The 6,907-nt window shown below is 34.5% G+C and overlaps 1 long non-coding RNA gene across 1 annotated transcript; it reads right to left on the bottom strand.

The window, feature by feature from the left end:
• Positions 1-1,425: 1,425 nt before the first annotated feature.
• On the bottom strand, positions 1,426-3,231 carry LOC116014171. Its single transcript, XR_004097356.1, has 2 exons — positions 2,742-3,231; positions 1,426-1,829 (listed from the first exon to the last, which is right to left on the bottom strand). It is a non-coding gene; the product is annotated as an uncharacterized LOC116014171 (long non-coding RNA).
• Between the last annotated feature and the right edge of the window lie 3,676 nt (positions 3,232-6,907).

The raw sequence follows: 6,907 nt of genomic DNA on the forward strand, positions 1-6,907 counted from the left end.
TAATTTTTCATCACTCTCAATTCTTTCTTACCCTACAAATTTTTTATCACTCAATTCTTCCCTATCTTACATCTCAAAATTTTTTTAATGGTCAATAACGAAATATTTAAAATATAATAGATGTAGATTGGTGAGTCCATAAAAACTTAGAAAAAAACTAAACTATTGGAAGGTAAGATAACACTTTGAGATTACGGATGTTGAAGTGGTATGTTGGGTCCACAAAAAAACTTGAGACACAATCATAGTAATGAGGATGCTATTATATTTTGATTAATAAGTAGTTTCTTTTTAATACATGTTAGGAATAAATGTTAAATTATATTTTGATGATGCAATAATGTAAAATACGTTAAAATTTGAAACCCCTAAATTTTAGTTGTAACATTCATCTATGTCATTGAACCATACAATATACGTCATACAGTATAGGTTCAATTTTACGGCACAAGTTGATAACAAGTGTTGAGAGATATACATAATTGCCTATGCCAACACAACAGAGGTTGAATAATAGTAGTTCTTGTACAACAACCTATAACTGTTTGACTTGGTTAAAAAATTTCAAGTGTTTAATTGATTAGTTTTTTATAATAGCTTATTGCTCTAAAACACTAAAACTCAAAAAACTACTCAAAGTAGTTTTTTCGATAAGTTTTTTGAGAAAGTCATTTTGCATGTTATAAGTTAATAAGTTAAGCTTTTTATTATATGTCACTTCTTAACTCTTGATGTGTCTTAGAGTTCTGCTTCTTGTAACTCTTTATTGTACGTCCTCAAACTTGTGTTGCCTGGTGCAAGTTATGGTACTAAATTTTTACTATTGTTGATATCACAATTGCTTCACCTTTAAAGTTTTGTTGTTGAGTAACCCATACAATTATAAGAGAAGTCAATTGGAGAGAGTGTAATATAAACAAAAAAGGTAAATATCTTTTTAATATATGCATACGTGTGTATATATTATATATAGTGAATGATTGATTCATCAGCAACTAGACAGGGAATTATTAAACAACAAGATTCGTATTTCCAGCAATCCAACCTTTCACGCAATAGGAAAGCTGTGCAAGCAGTGAAGTAGGTATACAACAGTGGCTAATATATATATATATATATGAGAAGATTCAAGTGAGGAAAATTATTCATAATTCTTTATCTTGACAAATCAACAGCATGATCTTATCATAATTAACTTGGAACTAACAAGTCTGTAATTCATTAAATTTAGAATTATTCCACTAGCACTTATTTTTTCTTCCACAAATGAAATCAAACTAAGATGAGAAGTCACCAAGGGTGTCAGGATAGGGCCAGGTTTCATCAAATCTCCCAAAATAAGACAACCTTAAAGTTTTCTTATTTTGGTTACAAATTAAAAACAGATCCATAAATGAATGATTACAAAGCTGCAAAATTTCAAAGTCATGCGAAATGATTGACCATTCAATAATACACTACATTAATATTGAACATGGGACAAATGTGCAGCTGTCCCTAGCTTACTCCCATTATTTTCAGAAGAATTTTAGAACAGTAAGAAGACTGAAATAATGATAGCAATCAAAGTATCTAAAATTCAAGTAATGTGATATGATTTCTCTTTCTTCAGCAAAAACAAATTGAAGATCTAAAATTCAATTGTATTCATTAATTAATCCCTAATTAATTCAAGCAAACTGAGAACATACATCTCCCCACCGAACCTAGGGGTGTGGTTGAGTGGAAGGACTCATCCATCCTTAACCAAAGGTCAAACATTCGAACATTGGTTTTGGATATGAAGCAACCTTAAATCTCTAGATCAGTTGTCCACTCAATAGAGGTGCCTACAATTCAACGATGTGATTAATCACTTTATTGGAAGATGGAAACCATGGGCTACACCAAAAGAAATTTAAAAAAAAAATTAAAATTAAAAACTCCCCACCGGCCTAAAAAAAAAAAAAAGAAAAAGAAAAAAAAAAGACATTGGATGCAGACTTGCACCATAATAGGCCTCCGCCCAATAATCCCTTAGGCACCAATTGCAGGATTTAGCCCTTCAACTAGATGATTTACTAAAGAAAATATAGCAAGACTGAAGAACAATTAGGTCATGGCAAAGGAGTGGTGCTAAAATAAACTGATTTCAGTACTAGCTTTAATGCAGCATCTCATTAGCATGACTGATCCATAAAATGCAAGGTTAATTAAGACCTATAATGTTATACTTTTCAAACAGACTTAATGTTATTTGGAGTCTTCCCGTGATTTTGTCATGGTTAATCCTAATCTTTCAATCCTTCAACTTTAATGTTAACCATCCGTAATCCTTCAACTTTCAAATTTTAACGGGTCGCGATTATTTTGAAAAGAAAACAGTTGGTTAAAACTTTAAAGTTAAAGAAATTTGAAAGTTGAAAAACCACCGAGTGGTTACAGTTTAGGACTAAATATGGCAGAATCATTATACTTTCAGAGACCTAAGATGACATTAACTCTTTTTTAAGGAGTACTTCTGCAACCAAATGAACGTATATATAGTAGTGATGGATGCATCTTGTTTATTATGTGATTCTCCTACCTCTATTGATCGAAAATCCAATTCAACAAATGTGCAGTGGGTTGAACCCACCTCCTTGCTTAGATCAGATCAGATCAGATCTTTCCCATCATACTAGATTACTAGATCACAATCTCCAACTAAAGTACAAGAAAACCAAAAATAGAAACGTGCGTTACTGTATGTAAGAACTTACTCATCATCTATCAGATCAGATGCAATATAATTTGAAGTTGTGGGTGGGCATATTTGGTTGAAAGAAAGAAGAATACAAGAGTGATATTGGTTCGGCTCATCTCATCGATCTGGCCGGCCGGCCGGCCTGTTTAAACAACAGATGAGACCGAATCAATATCACGCCATGTCTACTTCTCCATGTATAATCACAGCTGTTTACAATTGATAGCTTCTTGTGATCTGCTGGCAAACAACATGGTGTCTCCCTCTCTTTATATAGAACCAAAAAGCCCCCCTCCCAGTAGCAGTAGATCAGATGCTCTCATCACTTCCTTTTTCCTGCAAATGACTGAAGAAGATAAGGAAAACACAACATTAATTATTAAATTGGGTAGGCACAAATTAATGTGGAAGAATTCTTATCATCAACAAGATTCAGGAATCCTAATTCCTAGCCTTTAAACGACTTGACTTTAGCTTGTCTATAAAAACACTAGCTAGCTGCAGTGTGGGGTTGGTTTCCTAGCTAGCTTTTGGATATTATTGCACGTGAATCATTTGTACGGCTGCTACTTTATATATGTGCTTGCAGCTTGCTGTTCACAGATATATATCACAGTCAAAACTGCATTGGTCCAAAAGGAAAGGGTTAAAACTACTTAAAACTCGACACGTCTTTGGTTGAAGAAACCAATCCAAAAGAGCGACTGAGTCGTGGGTACACCTAATTCAATAAGGCAAAAATTCGTTTGTGGGTATGACAGAGATGTAAGACTAAAAAGAAATAAAATGTTTATTATTTATATGAGTGAATGTAATATTTTTTGAGAAAAAATGTAATACTTTTATATTTTGATTTAAGAATATTACATTTTTTATCATAAGTATTACATTTTATTTAAATAAGTAACAAATTAAACACTTGCTTATAAAAAAAATGTAATACCTTTGAGAAAAAACTCAATACTTTTACATCAAAATGGAAAAGTATTACATTTTTCTCTTATAAGTAACAAACATTTTATTCTTGATTAATATTACATTTTTCAATATTAGTATTATAATTTTTTTTAAAAAATTTGTTCGACCCGACTCATCCCATCTAATAGATAGAGATATGTGAGACGGTCTTACACAAGTGTGACCCATTAAATAAACCCTAAAAAACCAGGAAATAATTATTTGACCATGTTACCTCTGCTGAGACATTGGCTATAGCTTTGTATTATGCTTCTGTTGAGGATCAAGCAACTATCTTTTGTTTGCAACAAGCTCATGAAATTAGTTTTTTTACCAATAAAGACAACAAAACCATTAATGGACTTGCGATCATTAGGACAACCTACCCAATTAGTGTCCAAAAATGCATGAATGTCGTTTGAGTTTGATTTCATAAAATGTAGCTCATAGTCTAGAGTAGCTTTGACATACCTTTGAATACGCTTTAGAGCAATCCAGTCGTCATTTGTTAGAGATTGCATAAATTGCTAGAGTTTGTTTACGACAAAGGAGAGATCTAGATGTCTGATGGTTAGATATTGACTTGCTCCAACTAAGCTGATGTATTGTGTGAGTTTTACATATGGTTGAAATGAGTTTATTGCACTTAACTTGTTGTTGACCGGAATTGGAGTGGAGATTGGTTTGTAGAGTGTTTCATTCCATAACTTTTGAGTATTTCAAGCATGTACCTTCGTTATGATAAGATCATCGACCCCTTGTTGTGAACTGTCTCAATTCCTAGGAAGAAGCTTAGAGGTCTCATATCTCGAAGTTTGAAATTTTCAACTAGTATGCTTGTTATGGAAGTCAAGAGACTTTTGTTGTGGCTCATTATTAGTATGTTATCAACATAGACAAGTAAATAAATTTGAGCATTAGCAGCAGAATATATAAACAATGATACATCAATTTTCAAAGCCTTGAAACCAATCGAGAGTAAACAATCTTGAAATTGTTTGAACCATACACGTGGTGATTGCCTCAAACCATATAGACCAATCTTTTGTTATAACAAACAGAAAAGTCTTGTGGTTGCTTCATGAGTATGAAAATTGTTGTCAATATACCCTGGTAGTTGCTTCATGTAAACATTCTTACTTAGACATCTATCGAGGAAGGCATTGTGAACATCAAGTTGTCTTATAGACCAATCTTTTGTTATAGTAAGAGATAAGAGAAGTCTTGCTATAGTTGGTTTGACGACTGGACTGAAAGTGTCAAAATAATCTTCTCCTTAAACTAATTGAATCCTTTTGCAACTAGTCTGACTTTGTATCATTCAATTGTACCATCAGCTTTTTTTTTTTTTAAATTCAAAAAACCCATTTGCATCCAAAAACGTTCATATCTCGTTTATGTGGAACCAACTTCCAAGTGTTGTTGTGTAGAAAAACATTGACTTCTTCATCCATTCTTGCTTCCTTTTCGGGGCTCTTTACAGCTTGAGAATGGCATGCGGGTTCAAAGTCATCTACATATGCAATTAGAGCTTTGTTACTTGTGGGGTCACGAGTCATGTGTTGTAGGACCATAAGATGTGTACGTTGAGCCGGGGGTGGTGGTTGACGTCGTTCGGCCCTTGGAAGAACAACTGGAGGAGGGTCGGGAGAAAAATCCATTGAGGGCGGGGGGTTCACATTGACATGGTTGTTTATTGGGCATTTCACGGCAGTGTCATTTCTTGCTATAGACAAAGGCGTGTCATGGCTATATCGATCTCTTGGCATCCTTTTTTACTTGGTACATTGACGACAGCCCATGGTATCACATCCTGAGTTGAAGTAGAAACATGTGGAGGAGTTTTAGTTGCAAAGGGAAAATATTCTCATCAAATCGGACATGGTGAATGTTAATAATTTTCCAGTATTTAGATTCAAGTACCGATATCTTCTAAATGATTATGGGTACCCAAGGAAGACATACAGTGCATAACAGTACTCTATTTTGTGTTTATTGTGGGAACGGAGATAGGGAAACCATAGACAACCAAAGACACGAAGGAAGGAGTAATTGTGAGTTGTTTTATTGATGATTTCATAGGGATTCAAACTATTTAAGGGTGCAAAGGGCATATAGTTAATAAGAAAGACCATAGTTTCATAGGCATAAACTCAAAATTTGAAATGGACAGAAGCTTGAGCAAGTACGGTCAGACTAGTTTCAACAATGTATATGTGACATCTTTCAACGCGCCCATTTTGTTAGTGTGTAAGCACAAGACTTACGATAGTTTATTCCAAAGCTGACAAAGAGTTTATCTAGCTTTTTGTATTCACCCTTAAGATCAAACAGAATGGCTTTTATTTTGCAAGAAAATGTTCGCTCAACCAGTGTTTTAAATCTATGAAAAATAACATAAATGTCTGGTTTTAGTCTCATTGGAAAAAACTCAAGTATATCAAGAGTAATCATCAACAAATATAACAAACTAAAGATGATCCTCAGTAGATAAAACCGGAGGTGTTCCCCAATATCTGAGTAAACTAAATCTAATATAGAAGAGCTAGAGTTTGTGACACTTTCTAGAGGAAACCGTGAAGATTTCCCTATTTTACAGGCAGAACAAAGTGTATTACTATTAGTTAATGATTTTGGCACTGAACAATGACGTAGAATGTTGTGTAGGGCTCTAGAGTGAGGGAGAGCGAGACAGTTGTGCAAACTTCTAAAGATGCTTTCGATGTAATGAATGCCATATGATGAGTTTTTGAACTGGAAGTTTGTATAACTGATGTGCGGTGCAGGTAGTTGTTGAGTTGATCAATCGTCACTAGGGGTGGAAATAGGTCGAGCCGAGCTGAGCTTTAGAAAATTAGGCATGGAATCCCCTTGCCCCAAGATTGTAGCTGACTAAGGAGACTTAGAGAACGTGCCTGAGAAGAGAACCCAAACATAGCTTCAATAGCCTGCCACATGGGCTAGGACGTGATATGTTCCACTGCATCATACATAACCTCATCGGATAGAGACGAGATGAGCGTAGACAAATAGAAGTGTCTTGACGGACCCAATCATGAGCCATAGGATTGGCTACCGCGGAACATCCATCCCGAGCTTGAATGAAAGAAGCTGGGCATGGTAACGTGTCATCAACGTATTCATTGAGATTTTTCCCGCGAAGAAAGGAAACAAGTTGGGTTTTAATTTCCAGAATAAATAGTGTGAAGAGGTAAGTTTAATAGA

This window comes from Ipomoea triloba, chromosome 3 (assembly GCF_003576645.1).
Source record: "Ipomoea triloba cultivar NCNSP0323 chromosome 3, ASM357664v1".
NCBI lineage: Eukaryota > Viridiplantae > Streptophyta > Magnoliopsida > Solanales > Convolvulaceae > Ipomoea > Ipomoea triloba.